This window comes from Vulpes lagopus, chromosome 11 (assembly GCF_018345385.1).
Source record: "Vulpes lagopus strain Blue_001 chromosome 11, ASM1834538v1, whole genome shotgun sequence".
Lineage (NCBI taxonomy): Eukaryota > Metazoa > Chordata > Mammalia > Carnivora > Canidae > Vulpes > Vulpes lagopus.
This window is the reverse complement of record NC_054834.1, coordinates 49,386,218-49,402,389: the sequence shown is the minus strand read 5'-3', so window position 1 is coordinate 49,402,389 and position 16,172 is coordinate 49,386,218. Positions and strand designations below refer to the sequence as shown.

At 48.8% G+C, this 16,172-nt stretch overlaps 1 long non-coding RNA gene across 1 annotated transcript; it reads right to left on the bottom strand.

Annotated features, from left to right (window-relative positions):
• Positions 1-3,397: 3,397 nt before the first annotated feature.
• Positions 3,398-8,653, bottom strand: LOC121472332. The gene is made up of 4 exons (XR_005982854.1): positions 7,808-8,653; positions 6,889-6,987; positions 3,850-3,906; positions 3,398-3,531 (listed from the first exon to the last, which is right to left on the bottom strand). It is a non-coding gene; the product is annotated as an uncharacterized LOC121472332 (long non-coding RNA).
• Positions 8,654-16,172: the final 7,519 nt, after the last annotated feature.

Sequence of the window (16,172 nt, the reverse complement as noted above, 5' to 3'; positions counted from 1 at the left end):
GGGAGTTCACTCCCAGCGAGTCTGGGCATCACTCCTGCTAACCTCTTCTGTGGGTGTCTCACCTGGTTTCCCAATTCCACTGCACTCTTGTGGGTGCTCCCTGAAGAAGAGCAGCGGTGACCCAGCCTGATTCCTGGAAGGTGCCGCACACAGTGCTCTCCTAGGGCAGCTTCCAGAAGAGTTCTGAGTGAGCCCAGGGTGGCTTCGCCTTGAGTTCATCAGCAGCCCCCAAAACCAATTTCCTGGGGAATTATGCGGGCACCCAACACCCAACAGCAGCCGTAGCCATCCCTTCTCTGCCCACCAGCCTTGGCTCTCTGAGCATCAACTGGCTTTGTCCTGAAACAATCCAGGCAATTTCTCTGCCATCTAGGGAACTGCAACCACATTTTCTCCAACAAGGGCTGAATCCCAGCCTTGGATGCTCCCTCCCCTTCCGAGTTGTTTCTTCTTTGTGTCCTCTTCATCAGTCCCAGAAGACTCTTTAGCCTTCCCTTCTACTCCCATTGTGTAGTTAATTCCCTGAAAATAGTTGTTTCTTCTATCAAACCTCCCTTGTTCAAAGTACTGTGTGATTCTTCTCTCCTAGATCAGAGGCTCAAGAAAGCTGTGGGTCGTTTCTTGCCGTCTCTATTCAGAAGGGAAGGAACTAATGGAATCTTAATGCTAGTAACATGTCTGATTATTGCACTGGTTTCCGGAATCTACACAGAGCAGGAATCCTGCAGTATTATGACTTGCTGGGAAGGTACTATGTAGGGCAAGCTCACTGTAGACACCATAACAGGACAGGCAAGCCGGATGGAGAAAGCACAGTGTGTCACCAAAACCATGTCCTTCCTGACTTCTGCCCCTTGGGCGAGTGGGTCCATTAGAACCCATTGGCTGGAATCACAGTCCTGGGCCCCTCTTTCAGGTCCTTTACACACTCCTTTAGCCACCCTCGCTGCCATTGCCCTGCTCAGGCCCTGATCACCTAGCCTAGACTAGTGGCTTCCTTGGGGACATTATCTCCTACCACTCCGTTCACTGGTGAATGCCCAGCTTAAGCTTCCCCTTCCAGGAAGCTTCCCCACCATCTCAACTCAGTGTTTCTCACTGTTTTTTCCTCTGTGATCTGTGCTGGTCTTAAGGTATTTTCCTAGGTCTGCTCTGCCATCTCACTGATTATCTCTACCAACCTGCACTGCGTTGATGAAACCTGGTCCAGATTAGTGGAGGAAACATACTTATTTGTGTGGAAATGGCACTTTCTGTTGATAAATGTATATAATGAGTAAATTTTTTTTCCATCAGGGACATAAGGAATACCACTCAGAGCCCAAAGCAGAGAGAACCAGTGATAGCCAAGAAAATTCAGCTGCTCCTTCTGTACGCCCCATTCCCTTAGCAAGTGAAATTCAATCCACTTACCAAATCACCAGATTTCTACCCCTTAACATCGCACACTAAGAGATTTCTAATACTCCGGTCTCCTGGATAACAATCTCGAACATTTATTAAACACTTGCTGGATATCAGGCATGGGACAAATTCTTTCTCTATAGTTTTTTTTTTTAAGATTTTATTTATTTATTCATAGAGACACACACAGAGAGAGGCAGAGACACAGGCAGAGGGAGAAGCAGGCTCCACGCAGAGAGCCTGAGGTGGGACTTGATCCAGGGTCTCCAGGATCACGCCCTGGGCTGCAGGCGGCGCTAAACCGCTGTGCCACCGGGGCTGCCCTCTTTCTCTATGGTATATCATTTTATCTTCACAGATATTTAATGAGGTGGACACTGGGGTCAGGTTTCCTAAAAGCATATTTCAGCACATGTGATCTACTGAGGAAGAACCTTCTAGGAGAAAGAGAAAGAAGTGGGATAGGGCAGGGGAACAGAGCCAAGAAAGGCTGTGGTCTCAGCTGATAACCTTGACCCTGCAGGGAGCTCTGGAGCATGGATTGCACCAAAGATAATCCTATGGTAAGGTAAGGAGGGCTGAACTTTCCTATCCCTGTGTCAGGCAGTCATTGGCTGCAGGCTCCCAAGCAAGGCAGCTTCCATTCAGGCAAGGGAATTCTCTGGAAACAGAAGAGCTGTGAACTGTTAGCACCAATCCTCACACAGCTGGGGGGTGAGTGCACCAGCCCAGGAAGGAAGATCTGGTTGGGATTCATCAAAGTTCCTTCAGCTGTCCTCAAACAAATGAATGTGAAGAGTTGCATTAGACAAGCTTCCCCCTCTTCCAACTCCCACAGGGTGGTGTGGGATCACCCAGCCAGTTAAATGTCTTCTCTGTTTGTGGGTAGCATCTTATCAGACATATAGCCAGCTGTTGTGGGTCCTACTTCAGGGTCTCCTTGGTGACGTGGAGGTTCTTGTGGTTTACAGTAGGATATTAAAGCCCTTTTAACTCAGTCCTACTACCACTTCTGAGATTGAGTAAGAGACAATATACCTTCTTACCAGCAAAGGGCCATGCCTTGTCTGTGTAGAGCTGTGCTGGGCTCACAAAGCTCCTGTAGAATTCTCCAATGGAAAGAGGATGCTCCTGGGGTACTGATCACCTGTTTTAGGGGTTTCCTTAGTAAAGTTTCCTTAGAGGTGTCCCAAGCGACCATAGTCTGTCAAGGTAGACTGGGGTGAGGGTGAGGGGCTACCTGAATGCAGCCTTCACCTGCCACAAGAGGTGTGGCAAGTCCAAAGGTAGAAGGATGGAGTTTCAGCCATTAGAAACAACAAATACCCACCATTTGCTTCGATGTGGATGGAACTGGAGGGTATTATGCTGAGTGCAGTAAATCAATCGGAGAAGGACAAACAGTGTATGTTCTCATTCATTTGGGGAATATAAATAATAGTGAAAGGGAATATAAGGGAAGGGAGAAGAAATGTGTGGGAAATATCAGGAAGGGAGACAGAACATAAAGACTCCTAACTCTGGGAAACGAACTAGGGGTGGTAGAAGGGGAGGAGGGCGGAGGGTGGGGGGGAATGGGTGACGGGCACTGAGGGGGACACTTGATGGGATGAGCACTGGGTGTTTTTCTGTATGTTGGTAAATTGAACACCAATAAAAATTAATTTATTTAAAAAAAAAAAAAGAAGGATGGAGTTTCCTGGATCTTAGGGGAAGTGTTACCTTCACCACCCTCTCAGGGTCCTGGGCTTTGGCCCCAAGTTGACACCATTGTAGTTCCAAGTAATGCTTCACACTAAGAGCTTATGGCAGCATAGCAAGAGCATGTACGGGGCCCTAGAAACATCACATCCTAATGGGAAAGCATGGGTTGAAGATCTCATTGACTCAGATTCAAATTCTCCACTCCATCACTTACTAGGTACCTCAGTTAGGATGAGGTACAAATGAAGATAACAGAAAACCCACAACAACGTGGCTTTAACAAGTAGATGTTTATTTCCCTCTCATGTGAAAGCCTAGAGGCAGCAGTCTGGGCCTGGTACCATGTCCCAGTCTTCTTCCAGCTCACTGTTCTGCTGTTCCTAGTGGGTGGCCCTCATCCTCGTGGATCAAAGTGGCACTCACCTACCAAACAGCAAAATAGAAGAAAGAGCAAAGAGGATGGGGGAGAGTGCACAAACACAAGCTGTGCCTTAAGGAAGGTTCCTAGAGGCTGCCCTGAGACACTTCATTTACTTCTCATTGGTCAGAACTCGGTCACGTGATGACACCTAGCCACACAGAAGGTTGGGAAATGTAGTCTTCTTTCTAGGCAGCTCTGTTTCCATAACCGAGATATAGTAGACACTTACTGGGGAACAACTAATAGCTTCTACCACAGTAGGTGTGTGATCTTGGGCATGTCTCATGACCGCCCTGGGCATGGAGAGAATGCTGCCTTACCGTACACACGTTGAAGTAGTAACTGAAACCTCACATGTGAGTCATCTAGCCCAGAGCCTGGAACAAACAAACACACCACACAACATAAATTTTAGTTCCTTTCTGATTCCAGGATTCTGGAATGTGCACCAATAGCTCTCATCCTCTCAAATGTGGCCATAGCAACGGAAGCCAGGTTCTGACTGCTATTCCCAACCAAATTCCCAGAGTCAGCCTGAAATTTCCCAGGGCTTCTGTGTTGGGCCCCAGAGTCTAAGGTAAGCCACAGGGACTTGTCTTATCTCCCCACCTGCCATCCTGGAATCTGTGGAAAGATATTCTCCCCACCTACCTTTCTTAATCAGCTGGTGGTTTTGTACAAGAAAACACCTGCCCCAGCCCCTCACTGGAGCTTCAGATTCTTATCCTGGTGCTGGTAGCTGAAGCCCAGGATGATCTCAGATGTGCAGAAGCCTGTACAAAGGCTGAGGCAGCTTTGTGCGAGCAGGGACCTCACATACATCAGACTTTTCTATCAAAAGATCCAGAAATGGGATTCCGTGGTGGCTAAGTCGGTTGGGCATCTGCTTTCGGCTCAGGTCATGGTCCCAGGGTCCTGAGATCAAGCTCTGCATTGGTGGGATCCCTGCTTGGTGGGGAGCTTCTCCCTCTCTCTGCTGCTGCTGTCCCTGATCATTCTCTCTGTCTCCCTCTCTCTGTCTCTCTGTGTATCTCTCTCTCTCTCTCTCTCAAATAAATTAATTAAATATTTTAAAAAATATTTTTAAAGAATCCCAAAGCCTGAGTGACTGATAACCAGCTACCCTCTGACCTCCAAGTTTACAGCATAACCCAAAGCAAGTGACATGAGTAAAAGCATTTCTTTTGGTTTGCTCTTCCTTCTTTAAAACGTGTTTGAACTTCATATTTTGCTGGTTTACTTCAAAATACATTCCCTATATTTTTCTTATAAAATTAATGCTACAGCAAAATATTCCATGTTTATCCTTTATCTTCCCCTGTCCTTAGCCCAGTGTACATACTCCTTGGAGTCACTGCATTATCCCCTTCCATTCCTGCACAACTTCAAGCCATACAAACTACGGCATGTTGACCTTTGAACAACATGGGTTTGAAGTGCATGTGTCCATTCATATTCAGATTTCCTTGGACAAATACAATCCAGTACTATAAATGCATGTTCTCTTCCTCATTACTTTTGTGATAACATTTTCTTTTCTCTTGGTTGCTTTATTGTAATAATACAGTATATAATACATACAACGAACAGAATAATTGTGAATTGACTGTTTAGGTTAGCAGTAAGACTTCTGGCCAGCAGTAGTAGGCTCTTAGTAGTTACGTTTTGAGGAGTCAAACATTATACTTGGATTTTTGACTGTGTGTTTGGGGAGAGGTTGGTACCCCCAGCCCCCACATTGTTCAAAGGTCAATTTTATTATCCTTGCTGACAGATTTGTAAACTGAGATTATTCTGAGAGGTTCTGCAGATTGCCCAAGGTAACACAGAGAGTAACAGATTGAACTAGGATTTGGATCCCAGTGTATCTGGTTCCAAGTCCTTTTCCTATCATTGTCATGCTACCATGAGTAGAGGTTACCCACGGCCCAGTAATAGAACCTGTTGCTAAGGGATCTTGGCCACCCAGGGGAATGCGTGAGGAGGGAGTGCCATGAAGGAAGCCCTCTCCCAGTGAGAAGACTGAGTTTTGGGAACTCTGGGTCATTGGCCCCAGGAGTTACCACCAAATCAACCTAGCAAGATGCCCAGAGGCCAGAGAGATACCATGACTAATAGCATGGGGCCAGCTTGGGGCTCACCCGTACCTTCTTCATATTGCCCTGACCTCAAGGGCAGAGAATCAGGACCTGGTACAAGTGAAAGCCCCTGGGATCCCTAGCCAACAACTCTGAAAAGAAAAGTCTCCTTTGTGAGCTGTACTCCATAATTAGGATTTATTTTAGCCTGAAGTCTAGGGGTGTCCAGGAGAAGTGAAACCAAGACAGCCTGGACCCAAGAAAAGCAGGACATGGACACTGTCTCAACCTGTACGTTCTCTAGAAGACAGAAGAGGGGCCCCTTGCTAGGACAAGCAAGTGGCCCTTATCATCTTGGAGATGCTGAGCACAGAAGAGAGGATGATACAGGAGATTCCTGACATGGAAGAAACGATCTGGGCCTGGCTCCCCACCAGAGACACCAGTCTGGCCTCAGCTGGTGGAATTTCACCTCCATGTAGAAATTCAGAGCCATTCCCTGCTTGAGGATATGATTTCTGGTAGTTCCATCGGCCTGCCTTTTCTATGATTGAGAGCTCCCCCATGGGAGGGCCATGACAGGTCCTTCTCCCAGACCCTCGGTTCCTACACCAGGACCCCCTTACCTTCTAGACACACATTCCACAGAGGTGGATGCTTTGTCCCACTGCTGCTAAGTGCATATGGGCTGAAACATCAGTGATTCCATTGGCTTAGATGCTCACTGAGTGGGCCCAGAATGCAGAAACAGCTCTTCGCCCTCCTTCCATGAAGGTTTCTGTGTCACACAGCCACCACAGAGTAGGAGGGGCTGCTATTCAGACAGGTCACATGTAGCTCAGGTCGGCGGGGGGAGAGAGAGTCGGTGGTGTGGCATTAGCCACTGTTCAGCCAGACAGAACATGGTAAGGAGGAGGCCTTGGTCGATGGAGATGAGACACTGTGAGGTCTCCCTGTGAGGCCCAGTGGGCCTAGTGGACACTCAATGGGCACATCTGCCTCCTTGCACGTTCAGAAATAGGAAGCTCCAACTTGCTGTGTTATCTGGAGAAAGTCACTTGAACTCTCTGAGCCCCACCTTTCCTTCCACACCACGGGGAAGTGAATCCTGCCTTTGGGAGAATGAATGGAAGTGAATCAATCTGGTTCCTTGGAAGGAAAGGAGAGAGGAAGATGGAAACTCCTCTTGCTGTCTCTGTATCCCTGCCCTCCAGAACCCATGACGGAGGTGTTTTCCTGGGGTATTTGCACTCACCCAACCTGGTGTGTGTCCAGACTTACCAGCAGGGGGCGCCAGGCTTCTGCTTTGGTCTGCGCGGCCGGACTGGGAGCCCAGCAAGTCTCAACAGGTGCTGCTCTGGGCAAAGTGTGTCTGGCAGCCTAGAAAAGACACCAGGTGCCCAGAGGTCTAAAATAGCTGATTGTGTTTATTTAAAGCCAGTCAGCATTTCTCACTCTCTGACTTCCTCTGGGTGTGTGTGTGTGAATGGAAGAGCTTGAGTGCAAAGAGCTTTACTGGGAAATGCTTGTGTGTGCTCCGTCCTGAGCGGTGGAAAGGGGCTTCTCCTGTCAGTGTGTCCTGCCTTCCAGGCAGTGACCAGGCAGCATATCTCCTATGCTCAGAAAGGGAACTCCCTAGTGCTGCACAAGGATCCAGAACCACTGGCCTCCATGTTCAGCCCAGAAAGGAGTCACTCTGTAGGCCTGTAATGGGAAGCACCCACTTGAGTGGCCTCGGGAGAAAGCCCCTGGAGGCAGTCCCCTCCCACCCCTGGAGGCAGTCCCCTCCCACCCCCCACCCTTGCTCCTGCTCTCTGGTCAGTTGGACCCAGGATGGAGGAAGTCTCCTTTGCTTCTCTGGCTAGATGAAAGTGGCAAATGGTTGCAAAACAGCTCCCAGGTTCTTGGACAGGAAGGCAAAAGAAGCCCCCCACTCCCCACCCCGGGGGGCTCAGCGGTTTAGCACCGCCTTCAGCCCAGGGCCTGATCCTGGAGTCCCGGGAACGAGTCCCATGTCAGGCTCCTGCATGGAGGCTGCTTCTCCCTCTGCCTGAGTCTCTGCCTCTCTCTCATTCTCTCTCTCTCTCTCTCATGAATAAATAAATAAAATCTTTAAAAAAAAAAAAAAAAAAAAGAAGGCAAACAAAAACAAAACAAAGTAAAACACAAAACAACAAGCTCAGTGAGATCACTGTCTTACCCAGAGGGAAGTAATTGCCCAAGTCAAATCAGCCAGCCTGGGCTTCTGTCACCTGCTAGGCCCCAGGGGGTGGACCCTTCCCAGGGCAAGCTGGTCTGATGGTGGACAGGAGCAGAAGCATGGCCTCCGCCCCAGAGCTCCCACCTAAGGGGGGGATGCTGTCCACCCCTCAGGACACTGCAGGAGAGAGCAGCTTGCAGGATGATATTCTACCAAGGACAAGTCAGGCCGTATCAGGAAAAGCCTGAGGTCATACGGGGGGCAGAGAAGGTGATCTCAACCTGCCAAGTAGATAAAGTGCTAAGGCTCTTCCCACAGTCCAGTCAGCAGCTGGCTCTCTTTTTGCTCCCTGACTCCTCAGAGTACCCCATGAAGGGCCACCATGCGACCATCCTTCCCAAGTTAGGGGCAGGGACAAGGAGCTGACAGAACAGAGTGGTTGCTGGTCTGTCACCACAGAGTGACAAGCCCGGAAGAAGGCTCCTGACAGGAAAGGTCCCAGGGAGGGCCAGCTACTAGGAAACCTGAAGGAAATAGGACATTGCCTAGGCAGATGAGGGGACCAAGGCCCCCTGCCCTTCCCGTCCTGGAGGGACTTGGGACCAGCCGGCCAGGCGGGCACATATAGCGACAGTAATGACTCATGGAGACCACAGAGCACATTAGTTCACTGAGATATTTTACATACCTTTATTCTGTGAGGGAAATCAGAAAATGAAGCACTGGTAAGTTAAGTCACTTACCTCAGGTCACACAACAAAGGTTTCTGATTGCACACCCCAAGCCTCTGCTGGTTCTTTTGGTAGCTCCTGCCTCTACCAGCATCCCAACTGCTTGAGGCACAAACTTGGTGAAGAAACAATAGGACCAGACTTAGCCCGACAGATCTGGAACTTGTTCTTGTTTTATTTTTCAGGCACCAGAGTTGGTGAACTTCTGGAGGCCTGGCTCCCATCCCCCAAACACATGGGAGGGGACCGGGCTTTAAAAAGCATGCCAATGTGTTCACTCACAGGGGAGCACAAGTTTGTCATGAAGGCTAGTGTGAGGAATTGGAGCCCCCCATTCTGCCCCCCCACCCCACCCCAGTGGTGCCCATGAGCTCAGAACAAGGACCAAGGGAGCTAGCTCAGCTAGCTTGAAGGACTTCCTGGTCTGTCAGACCGGGAGAGAGACGTGCAAGGCAGAAGCATCGGTGGAAGGTAGCTCTGGAGCTGACCTGAGTTGGAATCTTAGCGCTGTCCCTGCCACAGGTGTATTGATAACTGTCACCACCACTGGATACACTCACCAGCTGTGGCTATCCACCCCCCCTCATCCCCCACGAGCCCTTCTCTTATACACTGTCTCTCCAGACAGGCGCCTGGACACTTGGCTGGGCTACAGCTTCATTTAGTGATGTTCTGTTCCTCTCCACTCAACTTGATGGAGACACTCTGTTTTTCGGGGATATCTGAAGACCCAGTACATGACTTCCCTCAACCATATACCATCCCTGAGGAGGTCATTATCCAAGGACACAGGCTTCTGAATCTGGGGCCTGTGTGACGTTACTGTGTGTAACCCTAGCTATGTGACTTAACCTGGTGGGACCCCAGCTTCCTGGCCTCTCAGTTGGGGGCGCACCCACCCACAGGACTGCTGGGAGGACCAGACTCCAGCCATCAAGGGTCTGACACATTGCCCTGTGTGCAGACAGGCCTCCATAAATGGTAACTGTTTTGTTATCACAGTGATGTGGGGCTTATAAGGGTCACGTTCAGAGATGTTCGTGGAACTATGGCACGGCTAGGGTGCATGATGAGGAGACCTCATAAATGGATGGCTGTGATAGTTCATGGGTGGGAAAGACCAATGCCACAAACAGGACTATTGTGAGAGGCTTCCTGCAGGCCTTAAAACCTGGTGTGCTTGGGTCTCTGATATCCTGGGCCCTCCCTCAAATACCCCTTTCCAAGGGTCCACCCTGGGTGCTCAGGGTATGGGAGCTGGGGAATGTGACAGGGAGAAGGACATCCTGCAGAGTGGGCTGCTCCCCAACACACCCAGAATGCTTCTGGCCTGGAGATCTGAGGGTCCCTGAGGAGTCTGGAGATCTGGGGATGGCCGAGGAAGAAAGAGCCTGTGGGTAGCTTGGTTAGGCAGGGGAACCTAGGCCTTCCTAAAGAGCTTTTTTCTTCCTCTTTAGCCCTTCCCCCACATTCTGTACACAAACCCATGAGGGAGACAGGCAGTCCCCCAGCCAAGCCCTTCTGGGGAACCTGATTCAGGCACACCCTGCAATTAAGCACACTCAAGCTGGCTCCCCATCCCTAGGGCCATGGACTCAGGCACCAGCCTGGAGTTGCAGACAGCAACTTGGAAAATGCCTTCCCTGCTCTCACCTTAATCCCCTGCTCATAGCAGTCCTGCAGGGATGGGCAAAGCAGATGTTTGCTTTTCGCTTTTTTGGGGGGGGGAGGGGGGGTTGTTTGTTTGTTTTGCATTTCAGAAACTTTTATTAATAGTCCCTAAACGGCAAGAATCAGATGGTTTGTTTGTTTTTTTTTAAGTGCTAAAGGTGTGAGCACTTACATCTTGAGCATTTAATTAAAATTCTGCCGAATTCTAGATGGTATTCCACAATCTGTTTGCTAAGGCTGTTTTACCGCCTTTTTTTGTTTTCTCAGGTGCCGGGGGAGGGGAGTCCCTAGGGTGGTGGAGACCCTGCACATGAGCATTTGGGGGGAAACTTAAAGATGTGCCCCATGCCAGCCTTAACACAGAGGCAACCGCCTTTCAACCCGAAGTCAGTGCCCTTGAGAAACTGGAATTCGATCTTAGAGTTGGTCCTATTCAGAACTTGAAGTCCCACATTCTTTTTTTTTAAAAAAAATATTTTATTTAAATTCAATTTGCCAACGTATAGTGTAACACCCCGTGCTCATCCCATCAAGTGCTGTCCTCAGTGCTGTCACCAGTTACCCCATCCCCCACCCACCTCCCCTCCACAACCCTTTGTTTGTTTCCCAGAGTTAGGAGTCTCTTGTGGGTTTGTCTCCCTCTCTAATTTCCCCCATTCAGTTTCCCTCCTTTCCCTTATAGTCTCTTTTCTTATATTTCTTGTAATCCCTTTCACTATTTCTTATATTCCACATATGAGTGAAACCAAATGATGATTGTCTTTCTCCGATTGACTTATTTCACTCAGCATAATACCTTCTAGTTCCATCCCACATTCTTTTGTTTTTAACTTTTTTTTATTATTTTTTAATTTTTTTATTGGAGTTCAATTTGCCAACATATAGCATAACACCCAGTTTATCCGGCCAAGTGCCCCCCTCAGTGCCCGTCACCCAGTCACCCCAACTCCCCGCCCACCTCCCTTTCCACTACTCCTTGTTCATTTCCCAGAGTTAGGTGTCTCTCATGTTTTGTCACCCTCGCTGATATTGTCACTCACTTTCTCTCCTTTCCCTTTATTCCCTTTACTAATTTTTATATTCCCCAAATGAATAAGACCATTTGTTTATCCTTCTCCGATTGACTTACTTCACTCAGCATAATACCCTCCAGGTCCATCCACGTTGAAGTAAATGGTGGGTATTTGTCGTTTCTAATGGCTGAGTAACATTCCATTGTATACATAGACCACATTTTCTTTATCCATTCATCCATCTCACATTCGTAAAGAAAAGCTTTCACTATGCTGAAGCAGGACTTCAGGAACGCTGGTGCCACAAGGACCCAGCAAAGAAATGTGGTGAAAGGCACAGGATCTACAGCCAGACTGCCTGGCCCAAATCCTGGGGAATTACCTAACCCCTTTGTGTCTCAGCTTCATCATCTGTAAAATGGAGAGCAGAGTTGTTCTTTTGTTTTTAATATTTTATTTACTTATTCATGAGAGAAACAGAGAGAGGGGCAGAGATATAAACAGAGGGAGAAGCAGGCTCCCCGTGGGGAGGCTGATGTGGGACTCGATCCTAGTGAGATCATGTTCTGAGCCAAAGACACATGCTCAACCACTGAGCCACGTAGGTGCCTAGGACAGGAGTTTTTTAAATTAAAAAAAAATGTTTTTATTGAGGCATAATGGACATATGAGTGTCAGGTGTACAACATAATGATTTTGATATTTGATCAGAAAGGGAGACAGAACTGAAAGACTCCTAACTGTGGGAAATGAACTATGGGTGGTGGAAGGGGAGGAGGGCGGGGGGTGGGGGTGACTGGGTGACGGGCACTGAGGTGGGCACTTGACAGGATGAGCACTGGGTGTTATTCTATATGTTGGCAAATTGAACACCAATAAAAAATAAATTTATAAAAAAATAATAATGATTTTGATATTTGTATTTACTGCAAAATGATCACAATAAGTCTAGTTAACATCCATCACCATATATAGCTGCAAAGAAATTATCTTTCTTGTAATGAGGGTTCTTAAGATCCACTCTCTTAGCAGCTTTCAAATATGCAAATATGCAAATATGGTGAGCCGCATCATCCTGTCATTAGCTGTAGTACCCATGCTATACCCTATATCTCCATAACTTACTTCTTGTATAACTTGTATAACTTCTTATTTCTTGTACTTTTGACTCCCTTCACCCATTTCACCTACCGCCCACCCCTTCCCCTCTGGCAACCACCAGTCTTTTCTCTGTAGCTGGAAGCTTGGAGTTTTATTGTTGTTTCCCCATAGAAGTGAGATCACACAGTAGCAAATGTTTTCTTCCCATTTTCTAGATGAGGAGACTGAGGCCCAAGAGAGCAAGGACCATATCCATCCCTTACTTTAAAGTCACATGGAGAATAAGACTCAGCTTTGTCCCCAGGTATGTGAGTCTCCCAAGGTCCCTGCAGCCCCCAATGAACCAGACAGCTTAGGAGGGTAGCCTTCCCGACACCAGGCTCCACTAGCTGCCTGGTGAGACAGGCCAAGTCCTGGTGCTCTGGAGGAGAGGCGAGTGCCTAGTGCCCTGCCTGACCCAGGTCCTGACCACTGGGACGTGGTCCAGCCTCACAGAGGGCTGTCAAACATGTGCCTCCCATCCCCCGCCAGCCTGGAACAGGAGTTAGTAAGCCTTTGGAGAGGAAGCTTCTTCACTCTGCAAATTCCTGTAAGTCTGGGTTTTCTCTGTGTTGCTGTCCCCATTTTTTGCTTTTTTCCAAACCTGACAAGAGAAGGAGAAGCTGGTACAAATTTCTGAGCTGAAGATGTGGATAGGAGAACGAGGCTGGACTCTGCTGCAATAGTAGTAACATAAATTCTGCCCTATTTTAGCAGGTCTGCCCTAGCTGGGGCTTTGAAGAATGTTGTGGTTAAAACCCCATTTGGTTGCCCCATTACTCTGTTCTGTCTGTCTGTCCCTGTTTCCTGTGTCTTCTTTGTCTCTCTCTCCATATGTATACCTACGCAGGTATGTAGGTATACATGTGTCTATTTTTTTTTTAAATTTTTATTTATTTTTATTTTATGATAGTCACAGAGAGAGAGAGAGAGAGAGAGAGGCAGAGACATAGGCAGAGGGAGAAGCAGGCTCCATGCACTGGGAGCCCGATGTGGGATTCGATCCTGGGTCTCCAGGATCGCGCCCTGGGCCAAAGGCAGGCGCCAAACCGCTGCGCCACCCAGGGATCCCTACATGTGTCTATTTATATACACATAGTTGTGTATACTGTATCTACATATACAGGTATATACCTTTAGACACAGACACACACACACACGTACACATATACATTGTCTTTCTCTGTCTCTATTTTTTTCTCTCTTCCTTAATCTAACTTAAGGTCATGGAACTTCCCGTGAATAGGACAAGGGCCACCTCATCCACCTACTACTTCTGATCATGATGGTTCTTGAACCACTGGAGATGGGTTAGGTTTTCAAACAGATTTTTCCTTCTCAGTCTTGTCACTGGGGAGTCCAAGAGTCTCCATATTCCTCTTCTGGCCAAACTCACATCCTTTGTCCTGCCACTGGCTTTGGTGTCCTGAGGGGAAATGGTAAGATAGCTCAGATCCTGGCCCTGCCTGCTGCATGATGAAATGTGGTGCTTTATAGGGCTGAGCCTTGCCAGGGGGAGGACAGGAGGCCTCAGAGGCAGCTCAGTGAGTGTGGCAATATGCTATCATGGCCTCACGTGAGACTCTAGCCAAGAATTGTATATTTATAGACACATACACACAGAGACACACATGCATGGGAAAGTGCTTTGTTTCCTGGAAATGCTGGCTGGTTCTCATGGTCTTACCAGATATGGTGAGCCGCATCATCCTGACACAGGGAAAGCTAAGTCCTCTTCTCCCTGGCATCTACCCGCCACATAAAGAGCCATCTTTGGAAAACAGACCTCACTGAATCTCTCCCCGCCCCCCCCCCCCCCCCCCCCCCCCGGAAACCTGCAGTGATTTCTCCTTGCTTTCAGGAGAAGCTCTTTCCAAGACATGCCAGAGGCATTGCTAACTACTCTAGCTCTGCTTCTGCTTCCCAGGCCTCCCCACACTCCTCCCAAACCAGAGCACCGTACATGCAATCCTCTGGTGGCACCAGACTCCTCTCCACCTCTGTGCCTTGGCACACAGGGCCCTCAGCCAGGAATGCTTTTCCATTTCCTGTTGTTCAGGTGGAGCTCTAGCCCCACATCTCCTCCTCTGAGGCATCTTACCCCCTGGGCAAAGTTACCCACTCCTCTGAGGGCCTGGGATTCTGCACTCTTCTCTCTTAGAACTGTGGTTATTTCCCCTCTTGTCTCCCCCTTGAAACCATGCATTCTCCAAGGCCAAGAACTGTTCCTTACTCATCTTTGCATCCCCAACAGCTGCCAGTGCCTGGTGCAGAGTAGATGTGCAGAGGTGCATGTAGAAGCATGGGTAAGACTGTCATGGCAGAGCTGCTAAGGAAGGGCTCAGGGGGTTGCTTTTGGTGTAAGATTGAGTTTAAATACCCACTATATCTCTTGCTAGCCAAGAGATTTTTCAAGTTACTTAGCCTCTCTGTTAGTATCCCCATCTGTAAAGTGCATAGAACAACAGAACCTCATGGGGCACCTGGGTGGCACAGTCAGTTAAGCGTTCAAGCATTGGACTCTTGATTTCTGCTCCTGTCTAGATGTCAGAGTCCTGGGGTGGAACCTCCCTCCCCCACATCAGGCTCCCTGCTCTTTGGGGAGTTTGCTCCTCTCCATCTCCCTCTGCCTCTCCCCCTGTTCACACCCTCTCTAAAATACATAAATCTTAACACACACACACACAATAGAACCTCACTTATGTGATTGTTGCAAACTTTGAATGATTTGCATATAAAAGGTTTCATGTAGCACCTGGCATATATACACAAGTAATGTTTTTCTTACAACCCTCATTTTGCCTACCAGCAAATCCAGTAGGCTCTTCCTTTAACACATCTAACCACTTGTTATCTTCAAATTGCTCATAATCCAATCCAAACTACCATCATTTCTTATGGGCATATTTCAATGGCCTCTTACCTGGTCTTGCTTCCACTCTTGTGCCTCAACATCTATGTCCAACATAGATGCCAGAGGTGATCCCTTAAAATACGTCAGTCCGGGGGGTCGTGCCTGCTGGTGTGTGGAGGCTGTGGGGTCTGTTGGGGGATGCGGTCAGTGAGTTGATTGGCACATCTCCTTGTTTTGGGAGTCCCCCCTCGTTTCCCTGTAGATCCTATTTGGGATCTCCGCTTCTTTTGGGGTGCAGTGTGCGTTCTCGCGGGTGGCGGAGCGCGTGGCCAGTCCGTGTGCGGCTCTGCCCTTTGCGCAGGTGCCGAGCTCCTGACCGCTCTCCGCCGCAGTCCCACCCCCGGCAGGCAGTGGACCCTGAAGCACCCGCGGCCGCGGGCCATGTCCTTCCCAGCGAAGCAGACGTGATCAGGCGGCTGGAGCCCGAGGCAGAGAACCAGTCCTGGCTGAGCTCCGCCCCATCTGTGGGAGAGCAGTACGGCCACCAGGCGGGGCTCAGGGAAGCGGGGAGCAGCCTTCGAGGCCATCAAGGCTGCCAGCACGTCCAAGTTCCCCCCCGCACAGGTTCGTGGCGGACCAGCTCGACCATCTCAACGTCACCAAGAGGTGGGCTTGACTCAGAGCCACGGATTCACAGGGCGGCCACCCACCTCCTGACCCGACTCTGGAACCTCTGGAGAAAGATGAGCTTTTGGAGCAGGCTTAGTGGACAGCAGACGTGAGTGTGGTGGTCTGCACGTGCGGTGTGTGGGGCTCCAAACTCTGTATAGTCCAGCCTCTGGCGTAGAGTTTCCTTTCCATTACCCTAATAGGAAGATACAGTATTTCCTAGGTCACAGAAGATATAAAATGTATTTTTTTTTAAAGATTTTATTTATTTATTCTTCAGAGATACA